Source organism: Podarcis melisellensis, assembly GCF_964234715.1.
Source record: "Podarcis melisellensis genome assembly, chromosome: 1".
NCBI classification, from domain to species: Eukaryota; Metazoa; Chordata; class Lepidosauria; order Squamata; family Lacertidae; genus Podarcis; species Podarcis melisellensis.
The window spans coordinates 65,463,254-65,477,337 of record NC_138528.1 but is presented as its reverse complement, the minus strand read 5'-3'; the positions used below and the strand labels follow the sequence as shown (position 1 = coordinate 65,477,337).

Genomic DNA, 14,084 nt, shown 5'->3' with positions numbered 1-14,084 from the left:
ACATGTTTTTTGGGGTGGGCGGAGTCTGAAGAGAGTAGCATGCTTTATGTGCATAGGCTTCCTGTGCCATTTAGAGGGTTCTAAACCATATGGAGATCCCTAGACATGTGGAGCATTGCTCCCTTTCTGGGACTTTCCACCTCAACACATGGATGGAGGGGAGGAGGCCTGGCAGAGGGCTTTGGCTCAGCCAGTGACTGAAGTCCTCCTTTCCTCCACATGCAGCTGTAACCACACAATTATATAACAAGGTACAACACCTGAAGAGATCTGGCCTAGAGTCCTTCTGCGATGGAATAATCACTGAAGAGTTATAGAATTGTAGAGTTGGAAGGAGCCATGACGGTCATGTAGTCCAGCCCCCTACAATGCAGGAATCAAACTCATGACCCTGGAGATTAAGAGTCTCATGCTCTACTGGCTGAGCTACCTGTCTGTCAACAACAAAATGGATATAAGCATTTATATGGGCATGCCTTTTAAACTTGTTGTGGGAGGGTGGAGGGGTGTTATTGGTTTGCTTTTGTTCTTGTTTATATGATGAATTTAGCGATTTTTAGCTTGTCTTTTAATGTTGTAAACCACCCTGAGATTTCCAGACGGAGGGCAATATACAAATTTTATCAATAATACCGATAATAGTTTTGCAGCATCATTTTATAAGTATGAATGCAGAAGTATTTGCAGTTATGCAAATACAGTTATATGTATTTTAATATGTATTTGTTCTTTCGCTGGTTACTTTAGGAACCTGGAGGGTATATGACTATAATATGTTTATTATAGCAATGTGAAAATTGTCCATACTTTTAGTGGAAACAATAAAAAGATAATAAGCCTCTCATGGTTATCAAGGAACAAGTTGGAAATTGGGGGTGAGGATCTGAGTGGATAACTTCAATAGTAGTCTCTGATAGTTCAGTTGGTATAGTATGAGACTCTTAATCTCAGGGTTGTGGGTTTGAGCCCCACATTGGGCAAAACAAATCCTGCATTGAAGGTGGTTGGATTTGATGACCCTCATGAGTCTACTACTCAAAAAAATAATAATAATCCATCTCTAGACCTTCCAGCCAATGGGAGCCAGTCATGTGCAACCCAGATAACTAGCTTTCTACCAGGGTATCCTGGGATGAAGGGAAGTCCCTCCCTTTCATAGAATCATAGCATTGTAGAGTTTGAAGGGACCCCAAGGATTATCTAGTCCAAGCCCTTTCAATGCAGGAATCTTTTGCCCAATGTAGGGCTCTGTTTAAAAACCTCCAATGAAGGAGACTCCATCACTTTATGAAGTAGTTTGTTCCACTGTCAAACTGCTCTTACCATCAAAAGTTCTCCCTGATGTTTAGTCAGAATCCCCTTTCTTGTGACTTGAACCCATTGGTTTGGGTCCTACCCTCTGGAGCAGCAGAAAACAAGCTTGCTTCATCTTCCACGTGACAGTCCTGTCATGTCACCCCTCAGTCCTTCCTTTTCCAAGCTAAACATACCCAGTTTCTTCAACTGTTCCTTATATGTCTTGGTATCCAAATCCTTTGTCATCCTCCTCTGCACACATTCAAACTTGTCATGTTGTTGTTGTTTAGTCGGTTAGTTGTGTCTGACTCTTCGTGACCCCATGGACCAGAGCACGCCAGGCACTCCTGTCTTCCACTGCCTCCCACAGTTCGGTCAAACTCATGCTGGTAGCTTCAAAAACACTATCCAACCATCTCGTCCTCTGCCGTCCTCCTCTCCTTGTGCCCTCCATCTTTCCCAACATCAGGGTCTTTTCCAGGGAGTCTTCTCTTCTCGTGAGGTGGCCAAAGTATTGGAGTCTCAGCTTCAGGATCTGTCCTTCCAGTGAGCACTCAGGGCTGATTTCCTTCAGAATGGATAGGTTTGATCTTCTTGCAGTCCATGGGACTCTCAAGATTCTCCTCCAGCACCATAATTCAAAAGCATCAATTCTTTGGCGATCAGCCTTCTTTATGGTCCAGCTCTCACTTCCATACATCACTACTGGGAAAACCATAGCTTTTACTGTACGGACCTTTGTTGGCAAGGTGACTTGTCATACTGCTTATTAAATTGAGGTGCCCAGAACCGGACACAGTACTCCAGGTGGGGTCTGATCAAGGCAGAATAGGGTGGCACAGTTATTTCCCTTGATCTGGATGCTGTACTTCTGTTGATGCAGCCTAGAAGTGGGACTGTTGCTTCCTATGCCTCCAGGGAACATGAAAAGCTGCAGTTCAGCCATGTCCCAGAATTGCGAAGGTAGTTATGCAATGAAAAGAGATTGCTCTCGGGTGGGGGCGGGGGGGAAGCAGGTTAAAAGCTTCCTGTGAGAAGGCAGGATGTGGGAAATGTCTCTTTCTGAATGCCCTTCCCTTTCTTTCTGATTTTTTATTCATATTGGTGCACGCTGAAAAAAATGGAGGCAATGGCATTTTGTAGCTGGCCAGACACTGGACACAATATAAAAGCTAGCGCATCATTGGCATGCCAGTTCTATCAGGCAGGAGAAAGAGGAAATAAATGGACAAAAGCTGCTCCTTCTTTAAAATAAGTGTCTGTGATATTGCTGGAGAATTTTATGTATCCGCTGTGGCTTGCTGGGTGCAGAAGAAGCACTCACTGCAACACCACTCAAGGAGTTTTCATGAAAGCAAAACCCTGTAAAACCAAGTGAAGCAAGAATGCGTACCTTTCTAATCTGAGAGCTGCTTCAAGTTGCACTACTTAAACTATGCCTCTGGCGCCATCCATTTTTATTTGTAGGGAAGCTGCTCTTCCACCGAGAGTACATCAAAGGCTAGCCCAAATACAGTAATCCGCAAAAGGATTTAATTATGAAGTCAGGCTCTAACCAAAACCAGACTCTGAGCGGTGCCATAGATTTCAGAGGGAGACCTCAGCACACACTTAAATCTCTCCCACTGCACTCAGCAGATTTAAGTCTTCTTGCTTTTCACTAGATCATACCCTAGATTTTACCTCTGAGTTATTTATGCTAAGAATTCCAATGTATTCTTTCCCAAACACGACTGTGTGCGTTCTGCGGTATGATACAAATTTGGGCACAAATGATGAGCTTTCTGTCAAAAGAAAAAAAACACACATCTTAATATGTAAGTGCTGAGCACTTGATCTGTGGGCATCTTCAAAGGCCACGTAATAGAGACAGCAATAGTGAATATCAGTGCTTTTTTATTTTTATTTTTTACTCTTGCAGCTAAATTGCATATTCCTTTTGTGATGAAGGGTTAGGACCAAGCAACAGTTTTGTGGGGTTGCGATGGGTTAAAGCAATGAAACAACAGCCTGGAGCAATGTTTGAATGTGAGAATGATCAACCCAGACACAGATGAGGCTGCCACAAAATACATTTGTTAGCTGCTGTCTGTTTTGAAAGAGCAATAGCAGTTCAAACCCAATAGTTATTGTTAGGGTTCCAAGCGGTTTCTCGAGAGCAAGCAGGTAAATGCCTCCCTGCTCGGCTGTGAAGCCTTGCTTTTGATGCCAAAATAAACTTTATCTGTCCAGTGCGCCACTCTCCCATGGCTGGCTCATTCACTGGCAGAATCCGTGAGTGGGCGGTCCTTAAACCTTCCCCAGCAAAGTAGTTTCTTGACGCCCAGTCTGCGCCTCCCTTCTCGGCGCGAAAGCTTACTGCGCAAGGAGGGCGTGGGTAACGGAGGACCTCTCTCCTCCCCGCTTTGCCCATGGTGTCCTGGCACCGCCTCACCTCCTCCGAACCCTGAAGCTCCTCTCCACTGGAGGCATGGTTACTCTCCTGCGCTGAGGAGGAGCTGCTTCCCACAATCTTTGGGGGCTCTCTGTAATCCATCCGGCTTTCCCCCTCTCCCCCCTGAGCTGATGGCAGTTCCCTGACAGTTATTATTTATTTATTCATGGCTTTCCACAAAAAAGCCTCAATGCGATTTACAAATCTATAGCGTACACAAATAAACAAATGCATTTTAAAAATAAAACAAAACTTGTTCTTTAAAAAACAAAAGTACCCCTCTCACAATCCTATAACAAGGACGGATTCTTTGTTCCTCTACTAAAAAATAAACACCAGAAGAATGTCAGAAATCAAACGGCAGTGTGATTCCAATTGGCCACTCTGTGCTGTGAATGATGCTAGGTTGTCTGGATTCATGCACTATAGCTCTGGCCTCTGGCCTCAAGGTCTGGATTAGTCAGAAAGCAAGAGTTTCCCCATCAAACAGGGTCTCCCATGAAGGATATGCCAAAAACAATATCTTTTCATAGTCTCTTTTAGTATAATGTATGAAATGCAGAGCATTGTATGCAAAACAACCAGAGTTATCCTATGCAGAGCAGGAAAAGCAGTTCTGGAAGAAGGAAAACAACCAAAAAGGTAAACAGGGAAACTCCTTTTCATCCTTTCTGGACATTAAATAAAACTTATGGGGGAAAATGAATTGAAATTTTCACTTCACTGCATCCAATATTACCTTTTCTTCTCTCTGTTGTCTTTAATAAGGGCAAGATTTCATCCTTGGTTGCAGACTCAGGAAGTTAAAAACATTGAACCTTACAGATTGCATTTTGCTGGGAGCACTTGTCTGTCACCGTCTCATTTACAGTCTGTTGAAACAAGGAAGACAAAGGTTGTTACATGGCTGTATCTGTTTTATAGGCTTTTCTTCTAATTATGCCTTTCCTCCTTTGTCGCTTGCTTTGTGGAAAGCAAAATCTGCCTTTCTTTTCCTTGGAGAGGTCTTGCTGCCAATAATTTATACACAGAAATCTTCTCAAGTTAGGAGACCTCTAACTCTGTGGGCATTATTAGAAAGGCAACAGAGAGGCAAAAAAAAGTAGCTGTGTATTTCTTTCAGGGGGAATTTCTCCTCACCGCTCTCCCCACACCCCTGTTCTTTGGATAGCTGAGTTTTTGACTCCCCTTTTCAAGTGTCATTTCCTGAAGAGATAAAAAGACTAGAGCAAGACTGCAGGGATAGACATTTATGATGGTGTAAGATGCCCTGCTGGGAACGCAGGTGGTGCTGTGGTCTAAACCACAGAGCCTAGGGCTTGCCGATCAGAAGGTCGGTGGTTTGAATCCCCGTGACGGGTGAGCTCCCGTTGCTCGGTCCCTGCTGCTACCAACCTAGCAAGTAGATAAATAGGTACCGCTCTGGCGGGAAGGTAAATGGCATTTCCGTTGTGATGGTTCAGAATTTATCTGGTTAAATTCCCCTGGTGTGTGTCACCTGCTAACGTCAGCTTACAGAAGCTGGGCGGAGACAGAAGCTTTCAGAAGCTAAGAAGGAGGAGTTTTTCCCTGTACTTTCACTTCCCTCTGTGTATCTGAGAGGGAGACATGTTTGCAGCAATGGCTGCCTGCAGTGACGGACCTTTGATGCTGTAATGTTTTAATAAAGAGCTGTATATAGGCACACCTGTCTATGTATGCTTGCTTGGAGAAGTAAGGCTGCTTTACACGCTGCGTGTTTCTACTCTGCTAAAAAGCCGTGACTGAGAGAAGACAGCAGGGCTCCTTGGGAGTTGTTGCGCAGCTCTGGAGGAAGCGTGCCGGACCCGCTGTAAGTGATTGATGCGGATCGTAAAGCTGTCTGAGCTACGTCTCCTTCGGTCTAGCCCAGAGATCGATTTCCCCAGAGGTTATGGGGTCAGACAACGCTCGTAAAGCAGTCGGTGTGAGCTCCAGGAACGCTTTGAAGTCAGCGTGGGTGCTGGAGAGCAAGAATGATTGATTGCCTGCTTTCGGAGAGGCAATGGTGGCTGCAGAGACTGAGCTAAAAAGCAGCTAAAAAGCTGAGAAATAGCTGGAAGCTGAGACGCAGCTAGAAATCGTTTTTCCACGGAAGCAAGAGCCAAGAGAGACGGCTGCTTCGGACGCCCAGCTGGTACTGAGTTCTGAGTAAGTACAGCTTGAGGGGCCCCACGGGAAAACGGGAGAAGATGGCCAAATGCCAGAATATACCGCTGGAAAAGCTCACTCTAAAGAGTTGGGCAACGTGGTCCAGACAAATAAGGGGATGGTTCTTGGTTGAAGGGCTCTGGGAAGCAAGTCAATGGGAGCCAAAATCATCACCCCTTGGCCGGCCAGCAGCTGGAGCAGGAGATGCAAGCTGTGGGGCTGTGTTAGCTGAAGATAGCCAGAGGCTGCAAGAGCTAGAGATGCTCAAAGCATGCGTTGATGTATCACTGAGGCCTCATTTGGAGGGCGTAACGACAGCGTGGGCTGCCTGGAATTTGCTGAAGGGCTTGTGTGAGGCGTCAGCGAAAGGCCAAAGCCCTGGAGGAAGCCCTGGGGGGGCTGAAGGATGCCCAGAAAGCCCAATGGGGGCTGGGACAGTGTTGGGGAGCTGTTGCAATGCTTCTACACGTCTGTGTGATGGACTGAGTCCTGGAGACGCTGGGCTGGCAGGCCCTGTTCCCGATGTCTTGGCCTCTAGGAGCGCTAGTGAGCAGATCGGGGGGGCGAAGAGTTCCAAAGGCAAGTTTAAACAGCTTTCGCTTTGTGCTGAAGCAGAGAGGAGCTTCAGGGGGGGCCGGGCTGGTGGGAGAAGCCGTTCCAGAAGGAGGAAGGCCAGGCCAGCTGGGAGGAGCCCCGGGCAGTGTTTTTCCACTGGAGTTCAACGTCGGCGTGGCAGTTGCCCCCACCGGAGCAGAGAGCCGATGCAGGATGTTGTGAAGGACTTTTCCCATGGGAATCAGGGAGGTTTCCATGGCAACAGGCCTGGGAAGACAGGCAGGCGTGGAACTGAGCCAGGTGGTCGTGGTAAACAACAGGAAGAGTCTTATCAAGTTTCTGCGAGTATGGCAGTGTTTGACGACGGCCAAGTGGAAAATTCCGTCAGCTTTGTTATAGACTCTGCAGCTAACCGCAACATGGTTCCAGAGACCCCTGCAGTCGAGAGGTGGAATTGCACAGCAGTTCCGAAGGGGCGAACTATTAAGTTCGCGAATGGACAGAAAACTAGAGTTCACAAATGTGCTAATGTCTTTCTTTCTATTTTACAGGAGACGGTGGATTTTTGTATTGTTCCAGAGATTCATCACTGTTTGCTATCTGTGCCTTATTTGTTAAGTAAGGGGTTCAAAGTTTGTTTTGAAAATGATGTCTGCACAATCTCCAAAGAGGGGAGGTTACTGGCCAAAGTGCGGAAGGGACAGAATGATCTTTTCATTCTTAAAACGTCTCTTGGAGGTGAGGGGAAGGTTGAGAAAGCACAAGCGTTGCGTGCTACAGTTCCCAACCAACGTGCTACAATTCCCGCTCATAATGTTACATGTGCATGCGTATGGCATCAGAGAACAATTCATGGGTCGGTAGAGGACTTGCAGACTCTGCCCGAGGTTGCCACGGGGTGTAGGATTCAAAATTGTGGAAGTGCCATTGATTGTGACACTTGCAAGCAGACAAAGGTGAGAGGGTGCAGTTACCCAAAGGTGGAACGTGTGGCCACTAAACCTTTTGAGTTGGTACACATAGATTTGGCCGGTCCTGTCAAGGAACCAAGTCTAGGGGGGGCCAGGTTTCTCCTAACTTTTTTGGATAATTTCTCGCAGAGTTCCTGGGCTCATGGTCTCAAATCCAGGGAGGATGCAGCACAGCTGATCAAGAGCTGGATTGAGGGGGTGGAACAGAGGTTCTCCACCAGGGTTCAAGCGATCATCAGTGACAGAAATGCTGAGTACACTGGTTCTGCGTTGCAGAAGTTCTTGCAGAAGAGAGGGATACGCCACACAGTTAATTCACCCCAGCAAGGGGGGGGGCAGAGCTGAGGAGTGAGGCTCTGGTTAAGGCTGCACAGGTGATGCTGAAAGAAGCCAGGTTGCCTCCTGAGTTTTGGGTGGAGGCTACTAGGGCTGTGTCATTCACCTGGAATCGTGTCTATAACTCACTGGTAGGTGACACACCGTTTTCTTTGTTAAATGGCCGCAAACCCCAGGTTCACTTTCTGCGGACTTTTGGGACTCCTGCGCTTGTCGCTTTGCCTAAGGCTTTGCAAGGGCCAGATGGAGCCAAAGTCCAGAAAATGATCTTCTGTGGGTATGAGCCAGATGCCCGTGCATGGCGTTTTGCTTACCCGTCAGGTGATCAGAGTAAGGTGCTGATCAGTAAACACGCTGAGTTCTTAGAGGAGGGTGTAAAGTCAAAGACTCCTGTCAGGCGTGATGTTCTCTCAGATTGTCTCTCTGACCCAGAAGACAGTTCTGATGAGGCAGAGGAAGAAGAGGCTGAGGCTGCTGATGACGACCAGGTCACTGACCAGGGTCAAGAGCAGGAAGTGGCATCTCCACAAGCTGTTATGAGACTGCCCAAGAGTCAGCCTAGTTCTCCTGTGAGTGTAATGGAGAGGATTCGAAGACGCTTTAAGTCAGAGGGTGAGTTCCATGATGCAGCGGATACACCTGCCGATCAAAGTGAGTCAGGGGGAACACCTGAGTTTGTGCCTAGGAGGTCCAGTCGCACAACGAAAGGTATCCCACCAGAGAGGTATCAGGCCACAGGTGCGTGGGTAAGTTTCGCACAGTGCGATTCTGAGAGTTGTGAGGTGGTTCCACAAATGCCAAACAGGTTTGCCAAGGGAGGGCACAAGGCATTGGGGAAGGGATCGATCTCACAAGGTGTTACTGAAGATGTTGCACAGGTATCACGCAGGGACACAAGGGGGGGTGTGATGGTTCAGAATTTATCTGGTTAAATTCCCCTGGTGTGTGTCACCTGCTAACGTCAGCTTACAGAAGCTGGGCGGAGACAGAAGCTTTCAGAAGCTAAGAAGGGGGAGTTTTTCCCTGTACTTTCACTTCCCTCTGTGTATCTGAGAGGGAGACATGTTTGCAGCAATGGCTGCCTGCAGTGACGGACCTTTGATGCTGTAATGTTTTAATAAAGAGCTGTATATAGGCACACCTGTCTATGTATGCTTGCTTGGAGAAGTAAGGCTGCTTTACACGCTGCGTGTTTCTACTCTGCTAAAAAGCCGTGACTGAGAGAAGACAGCAGGGCTCCTTGGGAGTTGTTGCGCAGCTCTGGAGGAAGCGTGCCGGACCCGCTGTAAGTGATTGATGCGGATCGTAAAGCTGTCTGAGCTACGGCTCCTTCGGTCTAGCCCAGAGATCGATTTCCCCAGATCCGTGCGCTGCTCTGGTTCGCCACATGCTGGCCACATGACCCGGAAGCTGTACGCCGGCTCCCTCGGCCAGTAAAGCGAGATGAGTACCGCAACCCCAGAGTCGTCCGTGACTGGACTTTAACAGTCAGGGGTCCCTTTACCTTTACTTAAGATGCCCTGCAGAAGGTAGGATATTTTGTGATCTAGGGGCCATTGCACAGAAGCCCTTCTTATGCATGCCACTAACAGAGCCTCTTTGCATTTGGATAGGGTGTGATGGAAGCAGGCATTTCTTCAGATATTTGGGGCCAAAGATATTTGGTAACCCAATCAGACCCAGCGTAGAAAGAACTTTTAAGAACTCTGCCTTGCTTGGGGGTAAGGGCCTCTTGGTGTGCTGGCTCCAGAAGACTAGGGATGCTTGTGCAAGAACTTGTAGGAACTCAGGCAGTCCCGTGAGATCACGGAAGAACATCCCAGAACCAGTGTGCCAAGAGGGCTTTGATTCCCAAGCAAGGCAGAGAACTCTAAAGCTTTTTATATGCCCTGAAAGCCCAGTGCAAAAAGAGCTTTTAAGCTCTATGCTTTGCTTACACTTAATTTGCAGAACTTCAGCCAGCCAACCCTCAGTGGAATATGGTTGAAATGGCGTGTGTTAAATGGACATAAGATGCGGATGATCTGCATTAAAAAGGCAAACACCATGTTGTACTATATTTCTGAAGCATAATTTTATAAGCATATTGGTGCACATGCCCACTTGACTGCTTCAAGCTGCAGAACTGCCACTGTTACAGCTGCCACATCATTCTCATTCTGCATTTATAAGAAATAAATATTTTAGTGTGGCAGCACCTACACCTTTGAACTCCCTGCCTGTTGATCTCAGGCAGGTTCCTTCACTGTACCTGTGATGGGATGATGAGCTGCTTGTGCGTAAAATGCAAGTCCCTCAGAGTTTGATCAGGTTTTCAAACCTCTGCCTGTGACGGAGCCCCTCCAGCATGGCTGCGTCAATCGCTAGTAGAATCCGAAAGTGGTTGCTTTCGGAATCGTTTCCAACATAAAAGCTCTTTAACGGAAACACGTCTTCTGGACTCTCGGCGTGACAGTTTCCGGCGAGGAGTGGGTGTCCCTATAGGAGGTCCTGAGACCTCCCCACTGTTTTCGCTGGAAGCGTCTCTGAGCCATCCCTCCGACTCACTTTCCCTTGGAGTTCTTGCTCGCCCTCTACTGGTTCCCTCTTCCGCTGCTACTTCTCTCTCAACCTCAATGAGCCTTTGCACCTCCGGTTCTTTGGATGGCAGTTCCCTGACATCCACCTCCCCTCCAGGGCCCCCTTCACCCCCTCCCGTCTCCTCCCCCCCGGGCGGTGAGGAGGTAAAACCCCTGAAAGAACCTCCCTCATCTTCCGAAGTCTCGAACACTTCCCTCCACTTGTTGCTGTCCCTGGTCTCTCGGTACTCTTCGTCATCGGAGTCCACTCCCTCTTCCAACTCCGACTCCGCGAACCCTTCCAGTTCCTCTTCCTCGTCGGTGGTGCCGAAATACTCCCTCCTAAACCTTGCTACCGGCTGAGGTTTCCTCGGGAATCTTTGGTGGAACGTTTCTGTTAAAACCTCGTCATTGACTTCCTCTGCAATCACCCAGGTGTTTTCTGACTCCGGTTCCCCTTCCCACGCCACCAAATACTCCACCTGATTTCCCTTCCACCTGGAATCGAGGATTTCCGCTACATGGTTGCGGCGTTCCCTCTCTTCCAAGGCTGGTCCCCTGACGTGCTCCCCTTCATGTCCCCCCCCTGTATGGTGACAGTAACGACCTGTGGAACACTGGGTGCAATTTCATGTGGTTGGGTAACCGGAGTTTGAAAGCCACCGGGTTGACCTGCTGAATGACCTCAAAGGGTCCCAATCTTCTGGGCCTCAATTTCTTACAACCCCCTTTGAACGGCAACCCTTGGGTTGACAGCCACACTTGATCCCCCACCCTTATGGTTTCACCTTCCCTTCTGTTCTTGTCTGCCTGCTTCTTATATTGTGCCTTGGCCCTTTCTAAGTTGAGCTGGAGCTGATGATGGATCGCTTCCATCTCTTCTACAAAATGTTCAGCCGCTGGGACGCTCCATCTCTCCCCTCCTTCCCCTGGAAATGCCCTGGGGTGACACCCGTAATTAGCCAAAAAGGGGCTCATCCCTGTGGACACATTCTCCGCATTATTGTAGGCAAATTCTGCCAGCGCCAACTTTTCGACCCAATCGTTCTCTCTGTCATTGACATAACACCTCAGATATTGTTGAAGAATGCCATTTGCTCTTTCCGCCTGCCCGTTGGTTTCAGGGTGCCGGGCAGTTGAAAAATTGACTTCCACGTGCAGCAAGCTCATGAGCTTCCTCCAGAACCTGGAAGTAAATTGTTTGCCGCGGTCTGAGATCACCCTCAAGGGAGCCCCGTGCAACCTAAAGATGTGTTCTACAAACAACTTCGCTGTTTCTTCCGCTGTGACTGCATGTGAGCATGCTACAAAGTGGCACATCTTAGTTAACAGGTCTACTACTACCATGATGGCTGTTTTCCCCTTGGACTTCGGCAGATCCGTCATAAAATCTATTGATACCGCTTCCCAAGGCCGTTCTGGTGTGGGTAATGGTTCTAATAACCCTGCCGGCGCCCTTCTTTCCCCTTTGGTTCGCTGACATTGGTCACACCCTCTTACATACTCCCTTACATCTTCCCTCACCTTGGGCCACCAAAATTCCCTGGTAACCAACCACATGGTCTTGTGTTGCCCAAAATGTCCCGCCGTGGGGCTATCGTGCAACTGCTTGAGTACTCTCCCCCTCAATTCACCTTCGGGTATATACAGTGCCCCTTTGTAATACAATGCCCCATTTCTTTCCTCAAAACCTCCGGGGCTCTCGCCCTCCCCCCTGAGACCTCTGAGCTTATCCTGGGCATATTCATCATTTTCCGTTTCCTCTACCAGTTCTCGTTGCCCCACCAGCGCCGCCCCACACACCCAGCGGTCCTCAGGGATGACATGTCTCTCTTCGATCGCCCCCTCCCCTTCCCAATACTCTGGTTTGCGTGAGAGCGCGTCCGCCCTGACGTTTTCTGGGCCTGGCACATAACAAATTTCAAAGTGGAATTTGGAGAATTCCTGTGCCCATCTCACTTGTCGTTGGTTGAGCACTCGAGCTGTTCTCCAATACTCTAAATTCTTGTGGTCGGTGCACACTTGCACCTTGTGTTGTGCCCCAATTAATAAATGTCTCCACCTCCGGAACGCTTCGTGAATGGCAAGTAGTTCCCTGTCATACACCGTGTAGTTCCTCTCGGATTTATTCAGCTTCCGCGAGAAGAAGGCACACGGTCTCCACTCCGACGTACTCCTCCCCGGTTGAAGAAGTACCGCCCCTACCGCCCGGTCGGATGCATCGGTTTCCACTCTCATGGGTTTTCGTAAATCCACATGCAGAAGTTGTTCTTCCAAGGCGAAAGCCCTTTTCAGTTCTTCAAATGCTCGCTCCGCCTCTGCCGTCCAAACAAATTTCTTCTTGCTGCTGAGGCAGTCGGTGATGGGCGCCGTCAAGTGGGCAAAGTTCTTGATGAACTTCCGATAAAAGTTTCCAAACCCCAAGAATCTTTGCACATCCTTCTTGGTCTTCGGTGTCTTCCATTCCAGTACCGCTTGGACCTTGCCTGGATCCATGGCCAATCCCTTGTCTGACAAGCGGTACCCCAGGAATTCCACCTCCTTGGTATGAAACTGGCACTTCTCCAGTTTCACCCACAGCTGGTTGGCTTGCAGCCTGCCCAACACTTCTCGAACGTCCCTCACATGCTGCTCCTCATCTTCCGAATACACCAACACGTCGTCTAAAAAGGCCACACAATTCTTGTAGAGCAAAGGTCCCAGAACGTGGTTAATAAAAGCTTGAAAGCACGCGGAGCCTCCTTGTAGACCGAAGGGCATAACGAGGTATTCAAAGGCTCCCAAAGGGGTGAACATGGTGGTCTTCCATTCATCCCCCTTCCTTATGCGTATCAGATTGTACGCCCCCCGCAGGTCCAGCTTTGTAAAAATCTTTCCCTTCCTTACCCTGGTCAAAATGTCATCAATTCGGGGCATAGGGAAAGCCAGGGGTTCCGACACTGCATTCAGGGCCCTAAAGTCACACACAAGTCTCGGCTTATCTGTGTTTTTTTTGTCCACAAAAAACACTGGGCTGCCCCCCACCGCTCGGGACTCTCTGATGAAACCTCGCTTCAGGTTTTTGTCAATGAACTCCCTCAGCTCCTGCATCTCCCTGTCTGACATGGCGTACAGCTTGCCCACTGGGAGTTGGGCCCCAGGGAGTAGGTTGATTTGACAGTCAAAGGGTCTATGCGGTGGCAGTTTGTCTGCTTCCCTTTCGCTGAATACGTTGCTCAGATCTGCGTATTGCGGGGGCACCTTCCCTTTGTCCATTACTTCCATCCCGGCTAGGGTGACTCTGGCTCCTCCCGGAACCTTCCCCTCCTTGCAGTGTTCTAGGCAATGCGCTGACCCAAAGGAGACCACCCTCTGATGCCAGCCCACTAGCGGATCGTGTAGCGCCAGCCAGCTCATCCCCAAAATGATGGGAGCTCCTCCCAAGGTGGCCACATTAAACGCTATCCGTTCGGTGTGCCTTGCCACCCTCATTATCATCGGGACAGTCTGTTGGCTAACTTCTCCCCCCAACAGCTCTCTGCCGTCAATCGTAGTCACCTGCAAGGGGTTACTTAAAGGGATGGTCTGTATCTGGTGCTCAGCTGCAAACTCCTTACTCATGAAATTACAGGAGCTGCCTGAATCCAAAAGCGCCTTGATCTTTAGTGGGTGTCCGTTTGGCAGTTCTAGTAACACCTCTATCACTAAAGCAGGTCTGGGAGGTTCCGGCGTGGGCACTTTCACTGCTCTTTGGCCTGGCTGCTGTGCCCCGACGGTGGCAGCCAG

The 14,084-nt window shown here is 48.8% G+C and overlaps 1 long non-coding RNA gene across 2 annotated transcripts in view; it reads right to left on the bottom strand.

Annotated features, from left to right (window-relative positions):
- Positions 1-14,084, bottom strand: part of LOC309367553 — a 37,223-nt gene that overhangs the window by 16,107 nt on the left and 7,032 nt on the right. The window contains exons 2-3 of one of the 2 annotated variants that reach the window (XR_014167208.1): positions 4,470-4,602; positions 3,884-4,346 (exon numbers count right to left, since the gene is read on the bottom strand). This is a non-coding gene — a long non-coding RNA (uncharacterized lncRNA). Of the gene's footprint in view, positions 1-3,883; positions 4,347-4,469; positions 4,603-14,084 lie in introns of those variants that run through there. The other variant, XR_014167209.1, reaches the window with a different exon arrangement.